The sequence below is a fragment of the Lonchura striata genome, chromosome 1 (assembly GCF_050655825.1).
Source record: "Lonchura striata isolate lonStrDom1 chromosome 1, ASM5065582v1, whole genome shotgun sequence".
Taxonomy (NCBI): Eukaryota; Metazoa; Chordata; class Aves; order Passeriformes; family Estrildidae; genus Lonchura; species Lonchura striata.
The window spans coordinates 112,770,697-112,791,282 of record NC_140703.1 but is presented as its reverse complement, the minus strand read 5'-3'; the positions used below and the strand labels follow the sequence as shown (position 1 = coordinate 112,791,282).

Here is a 20,586-nt window from a genome sequence, read left to right as displayed (position 1 = left end):
AGTTGTCCTTAGGGGAATTCCTGGCAGGTTGGGGCTGCAGCTGCAGAAATGCTGCCAGGGCACACCAGGGGTTCATGTCCTCACTCAGGGCTGCTGCTATGGAGTGAAAGAGGGTCAGACACGTGGAACTGGAATGGGTAAAACTTTAAAAATTTTAGAGAGTATAAGAGTAGTCATTTCTTCTCTCTTTTTTTTTTTTTTTTTTTTTCCCTTTTTGTTTGCTTGGTTGGGTGTTTTTGGTTTTTTGTCTTGTTGCTATTTTGGTTTTTGGGTTTTGCTTCCTTTATTTTATGAAGTTTAACCTATTGATTATCTGTGACCATTAGCATCTTTAATAATGTAGACTGTCTAGTTCAAATATATTTCAGAGACAGGAAATGTTTTAGTTTCAGGTCTATTTCTTCCTTTTCACTTGTGTTCTTAATATGTTTTCATCTGAAGAGAGGGATTTGTTTGAAATATTTCAAGTGCAGTTCCTAGATTTCCACTTATTGACATGAGAATATCTCTTTCACATAACTTCTGACTTGTGATCACTTTAGGTCATGTTTATTTAACCCTGGCAATGCCTAATGAACATGATTGCCCTGAAGATCAGTAGGAAAAAATAAATAACTCGCCCTGCAAATGAGGAACTGATTCTGTGTATATGGCATTATACATCTGCAGCATTTAATTTTCCTTAGAGCAGTGGAAGAAGAATAAAGATTTCAACAGCTGTACTGAGTAAACTTGCAAGAACATGAACTCTTAACACCTTTAAATACAGAGATGCTTACTTTCATAAATAAAATTGGTCTAAGAATGTCCAAAAAAACCTCAAGAAAGTTGAATCACAATTATTTTAATGGAATATTTATTGTAATGAACTGTTTTACTATACATTTTATCATATGTTGTTATAATTAATTTTATAAAACAATTTGTTTTGTTTTGCTGGTTTTTTTTGTTTTTTTTTTTTTTGCTAGATATGGGGCAGACCCCAATGTTAACAATTTGTTAAGAGCTCTGTACATTTTAGGACATGCCTTGACACCGAAACAGTCATTACTTAAGTGCTACATCTTGTCTTGCAGTTGGACAGCACTTTAGCTGCTTAAAACCAAAACCCTTCACTCCTCTCTTTCCTAGTTACGAACACAAACGTCTGAAATGGGATTTTCCACTCCTGCAGCACTAAGAGGCTTTAGACCTTTCTGGTATTATTCACGCGAATCCCTTAAGGCTCCACTTGCATACTAACGCTTGGACAACCCCGTGAGGTTTGGCTGTGGCCTGGTGGATCCTCCTGGTGCCTTTGGGGCGCTCTCGGAGGCGTTTTTGGTTGGTTTTTGGGTGTTTTTTGGGTGGTTTTTGGGGCCGTTTCGCGCTCGCGGCTGGGAACGGGCGGGGCAGCGCGGCTGTCGCCCTCTCGCGGCAGGAGGCGGGACCGCACCGCCCGCTGGCTCGGGGGAGCAGCTGAGAAACAAATGATGAACTCTGTCAGAATCTGAGGTATTGATGATTCTGAGGTTGTAGAAAGTCTCTGTTTCTGCCCCGCTGCCAAAGCAGAAGCCATTATTGGTCTGTGCTGTTTCCAGGTTGTTTATTCTGTTTATCTCTAACATGTTCTGCTGCCCTGCCCAGCTCTGTCCTGCAGGGCAGCGTGTGGGGCTCTGCCCTCAGTGGGATGTGACAAACATTAAATACCAGAAACTCCCTGGGCTGGATTGACAATAACGTGCCAATATCTGTCACCTACGTTGGACAGTGTGTCCCCAGCCTGAACCAACAGAAAAATGCCAACACCACAGTGAGACATGGAGGGCATGAAGAAGGAGAAAAAGGACAAGACACACCCAATTTCCTCCATCTTGTCCCCTTTGGACCCCTTATCTAGAATCCTAAAATTTTATTTTTGCACCCATGCCACACTTATTCACCCTCTAAGATTGAAAACTCTTCCATGGACAGAGATCACAGCCAGTGTCTCTGGGGGCTCTGTCCAGGGGGGTTCCTGACCCCTGCCAGGGTCCCAGACCTTCCAGGGCAGCCAGAGGGAAGCCCTGGATTCCCACAGAACTCCACCACTTCCTTGCCTTTTTTGTTTTCTCACCCTCGGAAAATGAAAAAAAGGGACTGTTAGAGGCAACTGCAGCAAGTTCAATGTTTCTCGCTTTTCCGTGATATGATGGAAAGGGACTTTTTACAAGGGCGTGTAGAGACAGGACAAGGGGGAATGAATTCCAACTGAAAGAGAGTTTGGATTAGGTATTAGGAAGAAATTAATTACTGTGAGGTTGGTGAGGCACTGGCACAGGCTGCCCAGGAAAGTTGTGGTTGCCCCATCCCCAGAGGTGTTCAAGGCATGGTTGGGTGAGGCTCTGAGCAGCCTGGTCTAGTGGAAGGTGTCCCTGCTCATGGAAGGCTGTTGGAATTATGTGGTCTTCAAGACCCCTTCCAGCCAAGGCCATTCTATGATTTTATGGTTTTACACATTTTTTTCTGCATTGGTGCAGGTTGTGTGATATAATACATTGTAAATGGTGATTAATACTCTGGAACTCTGGAGAGATATACTAAAAACACTCACCTCTATGAAAATTGATAATATGCTGAAATAATAAGAAAAAAGAATCTTCAGAAGTCTCTGTTTACTGAAATGTGACATTAGAGTTAGCAAAGCAGATTCAACCTTGCTGCAAAAGCAGAATGATTTTTTTACATGTCTGAATCACTCGGAAAGGCTGTTTGTGAACTTTGTAACAAAAGTAACAAAGACTGTAACAAAATGTTGGAAATACCCAAAGCTTTCTAAATCAAGTGCTTCATGTTAATATTTAATATCAGTATACATGAACTACTTCCCAAATCAATTTCGCTTTCCCTCTTAGGAGTTGAGAAGGAAAAAAAAAAACCCAAAAACATCCTTCACTGCTATATGCACTGATAGTAGTAATAAGCTTCTAAAAGAGTCATGAGCTCTGACACTTAATCACTCTTTGTGATGAATGATTATTCAGAAGCGAAAGTCCTACCACAACACACATTTCATTTGAGAGCTGTCACTGCACCATGTGCTCTAAACCTCAGTTCCACAAACTCAGTATCCAGTCAGTTCAGTGAGGAAAAGGCACAGGCAAGGAACTATCCTTGATCTGAAAATGTCTCTGTACTTTTGGAGCATCTTAAGAATAAAAGGCGGTGCTCAGAGAGGTGGAAGGAACCAGGCATGTGGAGCTGCTTGCATGGGATTTGTCCAAAACTCTTCAGCAAAATCAGGACTCAGTACCTGCTCACAGAAAGCAGAATGTGACTGAAATGAAGAAGATTAAAAAAGGCTGCAATTTAAATGCAGCAAATGGCATCTTAATAAGTTTTGGGGGTTTTAGGGTTTTTTTTCCCCATTCACTCAGATCATAGCTGGCTTTATGTTGAATCACCTTTTCTGAGGAATTAATTTGTGAGCGTGCACTTTTAAACAGTGGCATGATTTGCCATTTGTAAGACAAGAAAATGGGTAAATCCCAAAATAGTGACCTGCAACTGAGGGTGGCAATCATTTACATTTTAACAAGAGGCATCAGAAAATCCATGTTAGGGGTGCTCCCCAGGTGTTGCATTCCAAGTACTTCAGTAATACTGTGTATTCTGAAGCTCATATTTATTTTGTTATTCAGTTGAAAATCATGCCAACAGAAGCAATATATTATGACAAGTTAATGTAGTTTCTACTGCACAGTGACACTGCTCAAGGTGTTGTTCTCATTAGAATTTTTTTCCCTTAAAAATAGAGACCTATTTTGATGGCACATCTTGTCTGTCATAACAATAGAAGTTCAAGACCTGCTTTTACAACTGTTTTCTCCTCATTTATGTAATTATTCAATACCCAAGTGTGCACTACATGATAGAAAATTTTAATCCTTTAATCTCTACATTTAATCTGTGATACAAATTCATTGCTTTTTTCCAGGACTGCCCACTGCTTCCTACTGGGTGGGAATTGCTGCTTTTTGGAGCAGGGTATAACATTCTCAGGAAGTTTGCTCCTGAGGAGTGGCCAGATTTGAAGTGTTGCAATAAATCTTGGAAAGAGGCAACTATGGTTTTAATTGTATTTTAATCTGTTCATGCTCAAATTGTACCAGAGGTTCTGAGCAATGGCTATGTGGGACCTCTTATTAACCACTCCATCTGAAAAATGTATAGGACAGTGTATATTTAAAAAAGAATACTGAAGAAAATAATTGCTGGGATTCACTAAAATCAAAAAGCCTCACTGCTGTGAGATTAGAAATCTTAACTGTTGTGAGAATTCTGAAGATGTAATGAGCCTTTCCCATGGCCCAACCTGTTCGTCACACCAAATTCCTTCTGAAGAAAAACAAGCCATAGAGTTAAAGCTTTTTCACTGAACATTTTGTTCTGTGGTCACTTGTGCAAAGCGTTGGCTGATATGGGACATACATTACGAGCAAAAGCTGAATGTTCTTCGTAATTGAAGACAAAGCTCTTTTTAGAACTTCTCATCAGTCTCTGAAGAAGAATGCTTTGTAGACACTGATCTAAATGTTTCCTGAAAACAGGGGGGGGGGGGAATCCCCCTCAAAAAAACCTCTCTGTCTGGAGGGAGAGTTCAGCCCAGCAAGTCAGGGTGGGGATTTACTGGCTGGGGGTGGCCGTGGCTGGTGTGCTTTTGGGGGTTCTTTGGTTTAGGTCTTTAACTGGAAGAGGTTTTAACAAGCAAGGCCTGCCTGTGCATCAAACCCATGGGAAGGACCTCGAGCACCAAGCGGGGTCGTGCCGGGAGGGAGCGGGATGGGATGGGATGGGATGGGATGGGATGGGATGGGATGGGATGGGATGGGACGGAATGGGATTGGATTGGGATCAGATTGGGATGGGGCAGGACATGACAGGATGGGATGGGACGGAATGGAATGGGATGGGGTGGGATGGAATGGAATTTGATTGGGATAGGATGGAATGGAATTGGATTGGGATGGATCAGGACGTGACAGGATGGGATGTGAGGGGATGGGGGCTGCTCCCAGGGCAGCTGCAGCCACACTCCAGGGGCAGGTGGGGATTGCGGGATCCCGGCTGCGCTTTCTCCAACACCTTTTAAAGACACAGCCAGGACAGGGTGTGCAGAGCCCACTGAGCTCCAGGAGCAGGAATAATTCTGGGCAGCGCCTAAAGGTTCTGTGCATTGACCTGACATTGCCCAGCCCCATGCAGGAGTGCAACCTTTACTGTTTCCAATTAACTTCAGGTAAATTTACATTGTATTTGCTGCAAGCAAAGCCCTTATAAGCAACATTTTGGTGTAAAGTTTACTCTTTTTAAAGGTGGTGAAAGATGGCTTCTTCCACCTTTAGGTTTCCAGAGCCTGACTTGCCACAGCTCTGGATGTGTTCTGTGTTTAGTCTTGTGAGCATTTGGCACAAAAGTGCTGAGCAGCTTGTTGCTACTGGTGCCTGTTTCCCCCTGAAGCACACAGGACCTTTTTTAATATAGAGAAGTAGCAATTAGTTGGCTAGTTAACTAGTTAACCCCTAACTAGTAGAAAATACTTGCCTATTTAGTTTTCATCTCAGTTATGAAAGTGCAAAATAATATTAGTTTTGTAGTCTTCACTCTTCTTGTCCTGTGAGAAGCTTAGAAGCTGTTACAGATTAAATACTAGTCCATTTATTCAGTATTAGTAATGCTTGTGTTAGAGAAAATACAGGCATAGAGTGGGTTATTCTGTGTACCCGGGTTATTTTGTTTTCCCTTTTTGTGAGATTTATTTTTCGAGTAATAACATCCAGTTAGTCAGCTATTGGGTGGATAGGCTGAATAGATTCCAGCTTTATAAATGTTAATGCATGTTATGAGTGGCCTTGAGTAATAATGGATGACAGTACAGCATTCAGTCAGAGGACACCTGAACCACTCCAGTGCGACTCTGCTACGTGCTCTGGGGAGGGCATGTGTGTTTCTCAGTAATAGGAGAGAAGCTGGTAAATGCAAAAAGCTCCTGGAGAAAATGCACCTTTGTTTTTCCAAAGAGCACAGCAGGCAAAGGCTTAGAATCACAGAACGGGTTTGATTGGAAGGGACCTTAAAGACCATCTAGTTCCAACACCCCCTGCTATGGGCAAGGACACCTTCCACTACACCAGGTTGCTCAGAGCCCTGTCCAGCCTGGCTTTGAATGCCTCCAGGGCATCCACAACTTTTCTGGGTGACCTGTGTGAGGGCCTCACCACCCTCCCAGTCAAGAATTTATTCCTCCTCTCTTTCAGTCTGAATGCATTCCACCTTCTCCTGTCACTCCAGGTCCTTGTGAATAGTCCCTCTCCATCTTCCTTGTAGCTCCCCTCAGATACTGGAATGCCAAAACTGGGTCACCTCAAAGTCTTCTCTTTTCCAGGCTGAGCAATCCCAATTTTCTCCACTGTTCTTCATAGGAGAGGTGCTCCACCCTCATAATCATCTTCATGCCCATCTCTGGACTTGCTGCAACAGGTCCAAATTCTTCCTGGAGATGACTTCTCCTCCTAATTAAGTTCCTTGACATGTGTGGTGCCATACCTTCATTTATGAATTTTGTGGCTTTTCACGTCTGAGAAATCCAAGCCTTAGTCCACAGTTTGTAGCCATTATTCAGAAATGAGCTCTGCTATGGATCTTAAACTAGAAAAAGTGAAGCAGTTGTGGATTGGTACTCAAAAACTGAATGAGACAGCAGCAATCCTCTAATCTGGTACTGTTGAGTTAGCATGAATGATACTTGTCAGATGTCCATGTAAGTATGAGCTGACACTTGTTTGTTCCTTGCTAATTTAGGCACAAGCATTGTCTCATAAAGTTGTGCAATCCTTATTGGAAATATACGGGCACTTTTTCAACCAATGATGAGAATGAGAATTCATCTGCTCTTCATTTTATTTGGTGTAATTATTTAACATGTTCATCTGACATTTGGAAACTTTAACTGGAATTAGTCTCTCTTAAATGTGTTTGTCACTAAGATTTAAATGGGTTCCTGTATATTTGTTTCATGTAGTGGAGGAGGAGGAGGAGGGGAAGTAACATTTGAAAGTTATCACTGCTTGCCTAAAAGCATACAAATGCTACCATATGTCCGGAGGTTTTATATCATTTATTCAGATGAGAAAATAACCTAACTATTCATACTTTGAACAAGATATCCAAAAGTGAAATGATACTGTATTTCCGTGAGAATGATATTGTACGGTCTATTCAGTGTAGGAGAGGTCGGAGTGGTTGATTATCTCTAGACACATTGTTGCCAAAGAACAATAAATCAGATATTTTTAAGCTATCCTGTGAACATGAATACTTTAATGCTCCAGCACCACTTGCCTTTCAGGCTCGACTGAGCAGACATATTTTAAGATGTTTGTTACAATGTATTTTTAACCTAACCTGCTTCCCAGAATATTTAATTGTGGAGGCGTCTAAGTGGTTAGCTGTCCTGGACCTAAGTGCAGGACACTCGGAGCCTGCAGGAAATCAAAAGATTCCTGGGCATGGGGTATAAAAATCCTGCCAAACTTTGCTGCATCTGTGTCACAGGAGGGCTGCTGTGGGGCAGGAAGGTGCAAGCAGAAATCCAGGAATACATAAATGTGCCACCTTCCCTTATGTGTAGATTCTGCATGTGCAGCCAGAGTGCCCTGGGAGTGCTGATGCTCCATGTGCAGGGACACTCTGGCTTTGGGAAGGGTTTAACCAAAGGATTTTCCTCATGAAATTGAGCAATTTGGGTGCTGGGGCAAGGGACATTCAGTAACAGAGCTGATGATGTCTGTGACATAAAGGAAGGAAGATGTGCTGATCACTTTTTGTCTGTTCCTGGAGGCTTTTAGTAGCTGCTCACATGTGTTTTACCAGCAGAGATCTATGAATGGGATCTTCAGGCTGTTCAGCAAACAGGAAGCTTAAAGAGCTTTGATGAGGAGTTACCAAGGTGCCACTTTTGGGAGTATTGGCCAGACAAACACTGAAAAGATTGTGCAGAGCTCCCAGTGTGCCCATTTAATTATAGTAATGGCTGTGATGTAACTCCCTTTACAAAGCAGGTGGGTGCATAAGAGGAAGGAAATGTTAGGTGTGGAGAATGTTCATCCATGTGAACCTGTCAACTGCTTCTGGAGCTTTCTTTTTTTGGGTGGGTTTTTGTTGGTTTAGAGTTTTTTTAGTTTGGGTTTTTTTTCCCTTTAGCTGCTGCTCTGCTGTTGATGATCCCTGCTACATACACACACGCACATCCCATGCTGGTCTTTCCAGCTACAGGTTGATAGGATTTCCACAGGAGTGTTTCACAATTGTCCCTAAGTGTGTGGGGGTGATAATCAGACAAGGGATATTATCTGCCAGTGCCATATTTGCCAATTCTCTCCCTGAGAAACCCTGTAAGCAAAGACTCAGCCAACACAGCCTCTCACACAGTGGTGATTTCAGGGTGGATAACATGAGGATAAGGCAATCTCTGCTCTTTCTCCAAGTCCTGCCTAGCCAGATCACCAGAAGATTTTCCTTAGGACAAGATAGCCATCTTAGAGTAGAAGATTTAGTAATGCTGGAGTGATTTTTGCTTGGAAGAGAATGTTTCTGTTGATCTTCTCCACATGTGTGCAAAGTAGTTCTTCAAGATGTCATTAGTGGTCATTTTTTGCTAGAGAAAAGGTTCTGCCCAAGCAGACTTGGCCACAGTCATGTCATAGCATCCAAGGGAAATGCAAAAAGCATTTACCATAAAATGGGGTGATGTACCCAGACCTGGTCATTCAGGCAGGTAACAAGAGGTCAGCGTTATCCCTGCTTAAGCACCTGAGCAGGTCTGGGTCACCTGTCAACCCTGGTTTTGAATCTTGCTTGGCAGCAGCTGCAGAGGGGTCTGGGGCTGCCTGTGGAAGCTCAGAACCATGGGTTAGGAAGTGAAGTGCCTCCTCCTCTGTGGGAGGAGCTGATTCTTGCTTTGTTCTGCATCTCAATTCTAGGTGAAGTCTTACTGGGACTTCTCCAAGCGAGGCTCCCCATGTTTTGTCGGGCAGCTCCTTGCAGAGTTGATTGGGCTGGCTCTTTTGATCACTAATGTCACACACAGGGGTTGGAAGGAGTGGTATGACAGACCAGACTCTGCTTTTTAAAGTACGTGTTGGCAGTTTTGCTCAATACCTTTCAGGGACAGTCATGCTCAGGTGTCCAGGCTGCCTCTGGTGCACCCTGTGGAGAGGAACCAGTAGGATCCTAGGTTTTCTATCTGTTTTTTATCTTTTAGCAAGAAGTCTTACCTCAGCCTCTCTCTCTTTTTTTTTTTTTTAAAGTATAGAATACATTTCTTTTTCATTCTTGCACATTTCTTAACATGCACTCCACACAGAAGTACAGGTGTGTTGTCAAAGCTGTATGCAGATTACTCAGCACAGTGAAGTAACTGCAACATACTTTCACAGGATTCCAGAGGTGGAGGAATTCCATGCTGGCTGAGCAATACAGCATTTCTCAACCTTAGGAGCAAGGGAATTTTGTAAGGTGTTTTTGTTTTGGTTTTTTTTCCCCTCAGTAATAGGGCTTGATTTGTTTGAACTTTAATAGTTGGGGCAGAAAAAGGCAACTGGCTGCATCCCATTTTTCATCTCAGAGAACTTACACAGTATTACTGCTTGTAAATTTTAAGTGATGTTTAGATTGTTAAAGAACAAAGTGATTAAATTATATCATTTGGATCCTCTGAAGTCTTTCTAAAGATCTGAGTGTTGTTTGGTTTCGGTACGCTTGCTTTAGTGTTTGGTTAGGGCTCTTCATAAACAAAATACAAACATTATCTTTATTACTCACAGTGCTGCTGCATACTTGCGGTTTAGGTTTTGCCAACTATTTGCATTGTATAGCCACAGACTCTGTCTGGGTGGCATAAACAAAAACAAAGCCTTTCTGTTCCTATCAGGACTTGTTTTTTCAATGAGGCACATTAGTGTATTGTTAGGTAGAGAGGTAAGATTTTGTCTCTGTGTGTGTGTGACTCTCCTCGAGTCTGAAGGGGCAAAAAACCACATCAGAATAGATTTATGTCTGTCTTATTAGCCGTGAGCACCCACAGCATGATTAATGCTCTGCAAGAGACACAGACAAGGCTGTCTCTGCCCCTAGAAGCTCGCAGTCTAGCACTGATAAGACTTGCCTTGTAATTTAGGAGGTGTGAAATTAATTTTGCGTTGATTAGTATTGTGACCCTCCTCTGGATGCAGTTCTGGGGTGCAGAAGCTGTTGTAGGCACATGAATCAGCCTGCACTGGCTTCACTAATCCATGCAAATCAAATGCCTCCTGTTAGCTCTGTAAAAGGTGCCAGATCAGGATTGTCTGTGCTGAAATTTCTCTCTCCTAAAGCCTGCCTTGAAACAAATTTCAGATAATGGGTTTCAGAATCGCAGGCTAATTTAAAAGCTCGCATGTGCATCCATTATGAAGTCACCAAAACTCATAATCCTGGACTTCTTTTTAAATTTAACAGGGCAGGAATAAAAATTGCACTGGAGGGCAAGCAATGGTTTGTACCCATGGCCACCCTGTGCCTATGGGTTCTGCAAGAAAGAAGTTATATATTTTATTGTGAGTGGTGTGTTACGTTCCTGACTACAATTGTGATTTCTTCACATCCCCACACACTTCCCCTTCCTCTAGCTTTTCTTCATAGGATTGGAGAAACAAAATGTGTAATTGTGGAGAAATATTTGTTCTTGGTTCTTGATCATGTTCCCATCCCATGCTTCAAATTGTATTTTCAAGTGTTGGCATTTTCAAATGGAATTTCCTATCATCTTTTCTTGAACTGTTCCAGCAAATCTGAAAATGTGAAGGATGTGTGGACTTTTTTGAAACCAAACAGAATTTCAGTTTTTAAAGGCTACTTTCAGAAATATTTCTTAAGCCATTCAAGTAAATAAATAGTAATAATATGTGTACTAATTTAAAGCCATTGCATTTACAGGAGGTTTTCTACAAAAATCTGTAATATTTAGATAAATCCCTAAAAATTTTGCTAAGTGCATAAGTATATTATTTTCTATACTTGGATAAAAGTTACTCTCTACTCTTAATATGGTTTTGTAGCCAAGTGCCTAGATACAAGGCTCTTTTTGTCACTGAGATGGTTGAGAAGAGCTGGTAGAAAAGATCTGTTCTAGCAGCTACTTAAAAACCTCATAGCTAAAATATACAAAATTATATTGTATATAGTAATAATATTTAAAACATTAATATCTGCGACTGAAGTGTAAGAACTTTTCTGTTTAGTGGTTGAGAATGTTACTGCTCTGATCAATATTGGTTTAGAGAAATTTTTTGCCAAAGAAAATTTTCTTTTCCTTTCTGTACCTTTCTAACACCTGCAAGAAACGGCAGCTATTTGCCATGGAAAGCTGTGAATTAACTTTACCAGGTGGTGTATATCATCTCTAGGACAGTTAAAAGTCCCTACTAAGCTCTGCCATTGTATGCCAAAATAAGGAGGATGGACATTTGAGATGTTTGGTTTCTACACAGTAGTTGAGAAATAATTTAACCAGAAATGTAAAAAAGCCCAACAACCCACGGCCTGTGGTAATCTATTGTGTAATAAATAAAGATGACCACAGCTATGGTAAGAATGCTGATTTATCCTTTAGGAAGAGATACTAAGCATCTTCTCTGGTTAACTTCTGGCAACTTGCATTTTATTTCTACTGGGAGCTTATTCTTCATTGCAAGTAAAGTTAGGGAACATCAGTGATTTTTGTATTGAGGCAACTGAGGGGACATTTGCCTTCTTTGAGGTTGTGACTATAAAGAAAAAAATTTGTATATTCTTATTATACGACAATAATACTGGTTGCCAATGTGACACTGATCTCCTTGTAGGAGAATTTCTATTACTGTGTTTTGAGGGATTTTTAACGATTGTTGGAGAGTTTCAATTGCTGTGTTTTAGAGAGTGATTCCAGCCTGTGCTGTTGTCCAGTAATCCTTCAGTCCTGGGTGGTTATGTCAGAGACGTCTTCTGAGTTTTGTTCTCCCTCCCACGTCCTGCATGTGAGGTGAGACTTTGAGATGCTGTAAGGCTGGGATAATCCACATGGGATGTTTTGAATCTGCAAAGTTGTCCGGACTTCTGTCCTACCTGGCAGAGGCTTGGGTGAACCTGGGTACTGAGTGATGCTGATAAAAAAGGAGGAACAGCTTCCACGAGGTAGCAAGGATGTTGTTGGGCCAGCAACTTCATGTTTGAGATGGTCAAAGGGGGTTTTCCAGAATGGCTGAGGGAATTGTCTTCCATTTTCTTCCTGCCCCCACACACAGCACTGGAAAGTCACAGCAGCTGCAGTGGGCTCGACAGAAGTTTTCTGTCTGTCTGGGAATCGCGTCCTTAAGGCTCGTGGTTCAGCTGAATTCCTGAACATGCTGTACACCCGTCCTTTATACAGAGAGTTTTACTGGGCACGTGCAAGAGAATTACTATGGGAAAGATCTGGAGTTGTTTAGGGGGAGGAATTGATTCCAAATGATGCCTTGCTGAGGCTTTATTGTGTTTTTCAGACAGGGAATTAAATAAGATTTTCTCCATCCTAGAAGCTTGGAGGCAAACTTTTTAGTTATCAAAATCCTACTAGTAGTATTTTCCTTACTAGTACAAAAGTACATATATCATTAGTTATCTATGTAACTAGTAATTAATAATGCATGGGTTTGTTCCCCAGTATTTGTGTTGGCCTCTTTAAAAAGAGGTTTTATGGTCTAAGCCCTTTAGCTTTCCCCAGTGTTTCATATTTAAATGGCTATTCCAAAGTGTAAGAAACCCAGTGTTCAACACTCATTTCTCCATGACCTTATCTCACTCTTACAGGAAAAGACAAAGGGATATTGAATGTTTTTCTGTTTGGCTTATTCACTAAATAAGTTGTCTTTATTAGGTTGCCTAATAAAGGCTCTGTGCTAAGGTGGTAAATTGTGTATTCCCTGGACTTGCATCCTTGAGCTAGTTCTGACTGAAAAGACTACATGCAGTCTAATATCTAATTTTCATTATTAGCAGTAGTCTTTTTACCGCTGGAGCAAAAGGGCATCTAAAAGACAAAGATTTTGTTCAAAGATGATCATCTTTTCCTTGTTATAATAGGGGAAAAAATTAAAAAGAAGAGGAAAGTAATTGAAAGGTTTTAATTCCTGTGAATTTTTAAATGGATTTTATTGATTAACAAAATTGCTGCATCTTGCAGCAGAAACTTTTTACAAGAAGGCAGTAATTGTAATTAATTTTTAGTCTGTGCCACATATTTGATGATAGCTCTGATTCATGCTATTATATTCTCTCTTCCTTCACCCACAGCAAAACAAATTTAATTTGATTCATACCCTTACGAAAAAAAAAAACCACCAAAATTACTCACATGGTTATGATTCAGCTCTTGGCATAAAACCCTGTCCTCCTCCATCCTCCCCTTCTCCCACCCAAACCTCCCCCACCCTCACCCACTGTATATTTATGTCACCGTAGTCTGAAAAAGTTGATTTAGAAATGGAGCAAATGAAATCCTTCTTCAAGCTGCTGTTTCACTTATGTTGATAAAAGTCTAACAAGACTTCCTTTTCACAAGTGCCATAGAGGCAACAGCAGAACTCTGCTTTTCTTACTTTAGCAGACAACAGCACTGCATTGGTCTTGAGTCATGTTTGCTTTTAGCAGCTCAGCAGAGCTGCAGCAAGTGATGCTAAAATTGGTCAACTTCTTGTATTTGTGAGTCTATCTTTTAAAAAAATATTTGAGAAGACCATATATAGGGATTTTTTTGATGAAGTGGAACACCAGAAGACCTTACCTTAATATTATTTGTTCCTTAATTAATATTAATTTTGTATCCTTAACAAGCTTTTCCCCAAGAAGAGATAAAAGCTGCAGTTCTTCCATTACACAAATGTGCAGCAGCGTGCCGTGTTTCCTACAAGGCTGTGGATGGGTGGTGGAGAGCTCCTGTCTTCACCCAGCGCTGGAAACACAAATGTTACAGTTCTGCCCATCATTGTGTCTGACAAGCCCTGTTCCCTGAGAGCTGAATGCTGAGCACAGCTCGGCTTCTGTGATCAGACACTGCGAGCATTCAAAGGAGATGTTTTATACATGAAAAAGAGATGTTTACAGAGAGCTGGAATGTAGAGGTGATGCAGTCCAACAATCCCAGTGGAAATGAGGAGCAGCTCAGTGCCTGTGGAAGCTGACGTGTGTTATGTATATTAACACTGAGCACAGAGGGACTTCCTGCACGCTGATGCTGTGAATCAGTCACAGCAGGTACCAGAACTTGCATAAGGTGGTGGGAAAAAGTGCATTTTCAGCCAAGCATGCTAATACAGCCCTTCCACTTTCACTAAAACAGGCAAATAGGGGATACCTTAAGAGGAATTATCAAAGAGGATTAAATTTTAAGGGGTTTTTTTTTGTTTGTTTCTTTGTTTTGTTTGGCTTTTTTAAATAAAAAGGTTCTCAAAACCTAGATCACCTGTTTTCGCAAAAGGAAAAGAAACAAACATGGACTTGCTCACTTTCTAGTTAAATGGTGCGTGTTTATTTATATCTGTGCTTACAATCTTTCCTTTTTTAATAATATTGACAGGGAAGGAGTTCTTTAGAGGAGAAAAGAGAAAATTCATTTCTTCCTCCTCTTCCTAACATCTCTGCTTCTGCATCGTGCTATAAGGAAATGATATGTACATTCACAGGTGTCCATGGTCTGTGACTTTTCCTGGTTCACACGTCCCAGTGGTGATGGGAGCTTCCCCGTGGGCTGGGCTCTTCCCCTCCGGCAGAGGAGAGCCTTCAGTGCAATTAGCATTGAGGGTGGTGGCACTTTGCTGGGAGCTCACTCCCTTCCTCAGGGAAACACGAGTCTGCTTTTTTCCCCAGTTCTGAGATCTTCAGATCTTTCACATCTTCAGTCCTGGTCACAAAGGTACTGCTGTAACTAAAGCTGACCAAGAGTGACAAGTGGTCTTGGACATGTGGTCTCTGTGCTGCCTTTTCCTCTCCCTCTCCTGCCTCAAGGCTTTATGTGAGAGGGAACTGTCTAGCTTGGCTGTCTGACTCCCCTGGGGAACAGGAGTCCCTGAGGTGTGGTGGGTGGTGGCCTTGGGCAGCACTGTGGAGTGCTGAAATCTTGACAGGATCAGTGCCTTTCACCCATGTTGTCAGCTGGATGGCTTCTGTGTCCAATACCAGTGACCAGTGTCCAGGTCCAATACCAGTGTTATCCTGCCCCTGTGTCCAATACCAGTGACCAGTGTCCAGTACCAGTGACCAATGTCCAGTACCAGTGCTGTCCTGCCCCTGTGTCCAGTACCAAGCATCTCAAAAGCAATCAGGCAATTTATCTCTCATGTCTGGATCAAGACACATAGGTGAGAAGGTCAGAAGAGAAAAATATTTGGGAGAGGATGATTGCTAACTACAGTAGGAGACAGGCACTGCTCAAACAAAAGAGGAACAGGTCTCCTGAGGAAATGGTCAGAAGAGGGAGAATAGGTGGGAGAGTTTGTCTGTGACAGTGCACAGAGCAGAGTGAAGAAAACATTGTCTTCCCTTGCATGTTCCTTATTCTCTGCCTTCCTGCTCTAGTTGGGTTTCTGTGTTGAAGCACCCAGAGAACACCACAGGGGGAATCCCGATGAACTTCAGTCATGTGTGAATGGCCAAGCTGGTGAAATCAGACCATCACTGCCAGCAATTCAGTGATGCACCTTTCTGCATTCTCATTCTGCAGTAGGACAAAAGTCTCAGCCTCTGACCCTCAAAAAAACCACCCAAAAATGCCACCACCACCAACTATACTAACTTTACCAAAAAGAGTATTTCTCAACAATGAGGACAATGATGAAAGCACTTCTTACCCCATTAGAAACCAGCTGCTATAATTTTTCAGCGTTCTGGTTCTGCCACATAGAAGGTGACTATAGGTGATCCAGCTCAGCTCTAGGTTGGAATGAGATGCACAGTGTGCTCCAGGAGATGTGGCATGGTACAGGGAGCCAAGAGCTCCTTAGGTGCAGCTCACTTCCTGATGGAAACTTCTGTGATGTTGGTTAAGACATTTTAAGTATTCCTGGCCTCTCATTTTCTAAAGGAGACTAAAGATTACAATTTCACAGGGATATTAGGAGGATTTACCTTAAAATGTACTTCTGAAGTATTTATAATGGTTAATCAGCTTTTCCATTATGGAGTACTTATGTTATTTGGCTGGCTTCAGCCACACGAATTCATACAAATGCTATACATAGAATACTTTGGTGGAATATTCTGTGTTTGGCTCATCTGAGTCACGGTTTCCATTCAAAAAGAACTGATTGTTTCAATCTAAATTATTTTCATGAAGAACCTCATAATAAATGCTTTGGGGAGAACTCAGAGATGGAGCATGATAAAATTGTTAGCATAAAATATCTCATCAGAGTCGAAGGCAGATATGACTGCTGCCTACCAGCAAGCTGCAGAATGGAAGAATGGGGGCATTTGTGGTAGAGCACAGGAAAAGGAAAAACACTGTTCTAGCAAAGAGAGGACAATGCAGATCACTTCATGTTGTGCCAGCAGCTGTCCCTGAATAAGTTTAAGATGGAAATTTTGAAAAAAAAAAATGAAGGTCCAAACCATCAGAAGCAACTTCTGGAACAACCTTTCAATGGCAGGAGCTGTGAGGAAGCTGGAACTTTTCTCAAGATGGGGATACAGTCACATTTATAGAGTCCTCAGGGAGGTGTTGGCTGATTTGCTTTCCAGTTCCTAATTTCTGCAGCTCCACCTGCTATCTTAGGTCTCCTGTGCAATGCTGCGATCTATCACTAAAGTTCCAATGAAGGTGGACAGTGCTTCTCCCATTTTTTATGTTGATAGACAACCCATGGATATTTTAAGAGAGATTTATTCACTGTCTGCTAAGATGGAACATGTTATTCTCCGTAAACTAATCTGTCCATTATTTAAAATCACTTGCTGGCGTAATGTTCACAGACAAGATTTATAAAGTATTCTGATCTCTTTATTCTGATCAGATAACTTTTAAATCGAAGATAAAAGGTACCTTCAAAAGTTTAAAACATATGATCATTTCCTTAAAAAAAATTACAGTAGATGAAAAAATTCTACTGAGTTTTGTATGTACACAGTGTGAAATTATTAAATCATCTGCCTTTAATTAAACATAACATTTTTTGTGATCCTCATGCTATTCTAGGATAGGATGTTTTTGTCATTTTATGGTTTTATTGGTCAATGGAATAGTCCAAAAATTTGAAAATGTGGTTAGATTAATTTTCCCTTGGGTTTGACCTCAGTAAACTTATCTTGCGGTCCAACTAGATTTCTCTTTAGTGTATTTGCTACCTCAAGACAGTTGTGGGTTTAATTGATACAATGTGAAAAAAGAGGAGGGGGTGGGGAGGGAATTGGGTGTTTTCTGTTCTGTGGGGGTTTTTCCCCTACCCCAGAGAGCAACTTAGAGGAATGACTCAAAGAGATCCTACTCCCCGCTGCTAAAGAGGGCTGTTGTTCTGCGGAACAGGAGGGTGGGGGAGAGGCGACTTGAGTCATCTCGGCTGGTTTGTCCTGGCATACGTTTCCTGCCCATAAATTGGGATTGGCAGGGCTTGTCGGGGGCAGGCAGCCTGGCCCTCGCTCCGGCTGTGCCTCGGACGGCGTTGGTGCTGTTGGTGTTTCCTCGGGGCAGCGAAGCCAGGCTGCGGCGTGGCTGGGCGGCATCTCGGGCAGGCGCGGGGAGGTGTCGGCCTGTGCTCCGTGCGGGCAGGTGAGGTTCGCAGCGTTGCTTTTCTACACGCTGTTCGTCTCTTCTCGCAATGAAAACGTAAAGCATTAATTAGCACACAGGCGCGTTTTTTTCTAGCGGGAGCGTTTTAAGGCAAGGTGGGGGGGGGGGGGGGGTTGTGTTAATTGCTAATCGCTCAATAATGCCTTTCAATAATTCCGGTTTTTGTATTGACTCGTGTCATCCGCCGCGCGCAGAAGTTTATTCAGGGCAGTGCTGGCACATCGCTCACCATCAGCGTTAGCTTTGCGAGCCGCTTCCAGCTTATACTTGAAAATACATCTGTGTACGTGTGTGTGTGTATATATAGGTAACAGACAGGGCTTCTTTGGCGCTGAGGCGGGAGGTGCCGCTCTGCGCCCCTGCCCTGGGCAGGGGGAAGCGGGCGAGGCGCTGTCGGCCGCGGTGGCTGTGTAAACCCCAGCTCGGGGGCGAGGATTAGCGTAATGTGCGCCAGACATTCCTCCCGCGGAGATGCTGGCCGGTGCTGAATGCGGCCGTGTCTGTGTGAGGCGAGGGAGTTTCCTGCTTTAAATCACCGAGCAGGCTCCGGCTGGGCGTTCCCGCTCCCGCTCGCTGCCCTTTTTTCCTTCCCCCTCAATGAGTGTCCTTTGTGTAACCCCGCTAATTCAGAAAATTCTCCGCCGTAATTGGAACTGCCCCGTCACGTGGCCGCCGCCCGCCGATTGGCCGCCCTTAATTGGCGGGTCGCTATAAGAGCGGAGCGCGGCGGCGGCGGGCGCTGCTCCGCGCCGCTCCCGCGGCCTCGCCGTCCGCCGGGCCGCGCTCGGGCGGGGGCCGCCCGACCTCGCCGCCCCTCACGGCTCCTCGCCGCCCCTCACGGCTCCTCGCCGCCCCTCACCGCCCCTCACCGCTCCTGCCGGGAGCCGCCTGCCAGCGGGGAGCGCCGCCGGGCTCGGGTGAGTGCGGAGCGCAGCGCCCGGCCCGCGCAGCCGGGGCGCACCTGTGGGGCGCGGGGGGAGCGCCGCGGGCGCTGCCCGCTCCCCCCTCCTCCTCCCGGGGGCCGGGGGGAAGTTCCTCGGAGGTTTCTCGGAACCCCGTCTGGATAAAAGTACCCCCAGCACGTGTGTCTGCGACTTCCTTGTGGCGGGGAAACTCCTTTCTCCTCGCCCGGGGGTGGGAGCGGGACGGCGGCGCTCAGGTGCGGGTGGCGGTGGGCGAGGGAGGGTCCCCGGAGCGGGGGCTGGGGCTGCGGGCGCTGCAGGTTCGCTTTGCCATTGTTTTTTTCGCGTGTGGAAACTGAAGTGACTTTTAAATCACGAGCTAAGCGTGATCGCTTCGCGTTCTGCGTGTTAAAACTAGATATAACTTCCCACGTGCCTGTTACTTAATATCCTCTCAGTGTTTAGGGGGAGGGAAAAAAAAGTGATGTTCTTCAGAGGCACAATTCTGTTCAAAGTAGAAATAGCGTGATCTCTAAATATATATATAGTTATTCAGAATGTTGGTTTTTACAAGACTTCTGAATATAATGTGATCCTAAAAACCACATTACCGTGTGAGTGTGTATAAAAAAAACCCTTTCTTTCAATTATTTTTAAATACTGTACATTAATTGCTACATTGAAAACTGCCTGCAAGTTATACGGGAAATAGTAGTGTCTGTAATACATTGTAGATCTTGCGCTTGCTCAATAAGTAAAGAATGAATATATTATGTGGAAATTACAACCTGCGTTTCAAATTTGCTGTTCAACTTTGTAAGCTTTATTTTTGCTTTCTTCTTGAGCTGTAACTTATTCAACATGCACTTGGAAAGATCTTTGGTTACAGGTTAAAAGGTGTCATGGTCTTCACTGTTGGTTCTGATGCATAAAACGCTGCTTCTTATTTTTAAATCTCTTGCTTTCATCTGTCTGAAATTCCTATGTGAAGATTTTTCCAAAAAGGGAAAAAAGAAACTAGCTCACGTTGAGGTTACATTTCTGTTATGAAGCTTTTCTTGGTTGTTCAAAGGCCTTTCTCTCTTTCCTAATACAATTTTCGGAAGCTCTTTGAACAATGCTGTGTATAAAAATAGAGCTCAAGGTTGTTGTGTAGCTAAATTTATTGCAAAAACGAGTAGGAAATGTCTAATAAGAGCAGCAATAAAAAGAATAGATGGTGAGATAAGCATATCTTCCAGAGGCACTCTGGCTTCACCATTCGGGAAGAGCATAATCCAGTTTGTGCTGTCAGAGTCTCCTCCTTAGCTCAGGTGTGGCTGGGCACCATCTGAGGGAAATATTCTGTTTTCAGGCTTGAGCACACGGCTCTGAGGTTCTGCAATTGTGGTGGGGCTGGGGAGCAGCTCCCTGCAGCTGGGTACGTTTTTACTTATAGATTTACCAATTAAAATTCCAGAGGAAGAATTCATAAGGTTAGCATTCTTCCCAGAGGTCCCCCCGCTCCCTTCCCCCCACTCTCCCAAAAATAAAAAGCACATACTACTCTGTTTAAGTAGTCAGTGCTTGAAAAAAATGTAACTGTAGTCAATTTGTTGTCTATTATTAAAATGATCGGTCTCCTCCCACGGGGTTTTGCTCACCTATTTTGAAATACTTGTATGAGGTGAGGGCTGACTGATTTAAGCATAAGCTGAAATTTTGAGAATTAAATAAACATGTTCTAGTCAAATTGTGTTTAGATCATGTCTGTTACTTGTACTTTGGTTTGTGTCATACTGTTGACTGTTCCAGTTTATTCATTAAAAAAAACCCTTACGTTTTGTCGTATAT

At 43.0% G+C, this 20,586-nt stretch overlaps 1 long non-coding RNA gene across 5 annotated transcripts in view; it reads left to right on the top strand.

The window, feature by feature from the left end:
* Positions 1-20,586, top strand: part of LOC110475696 (uncharacterized) — a 338,194-nt gene that overhangs the window by 233,583 nt on the left and 84,025 nt on the right. The window lies entirely within an intron of this gene.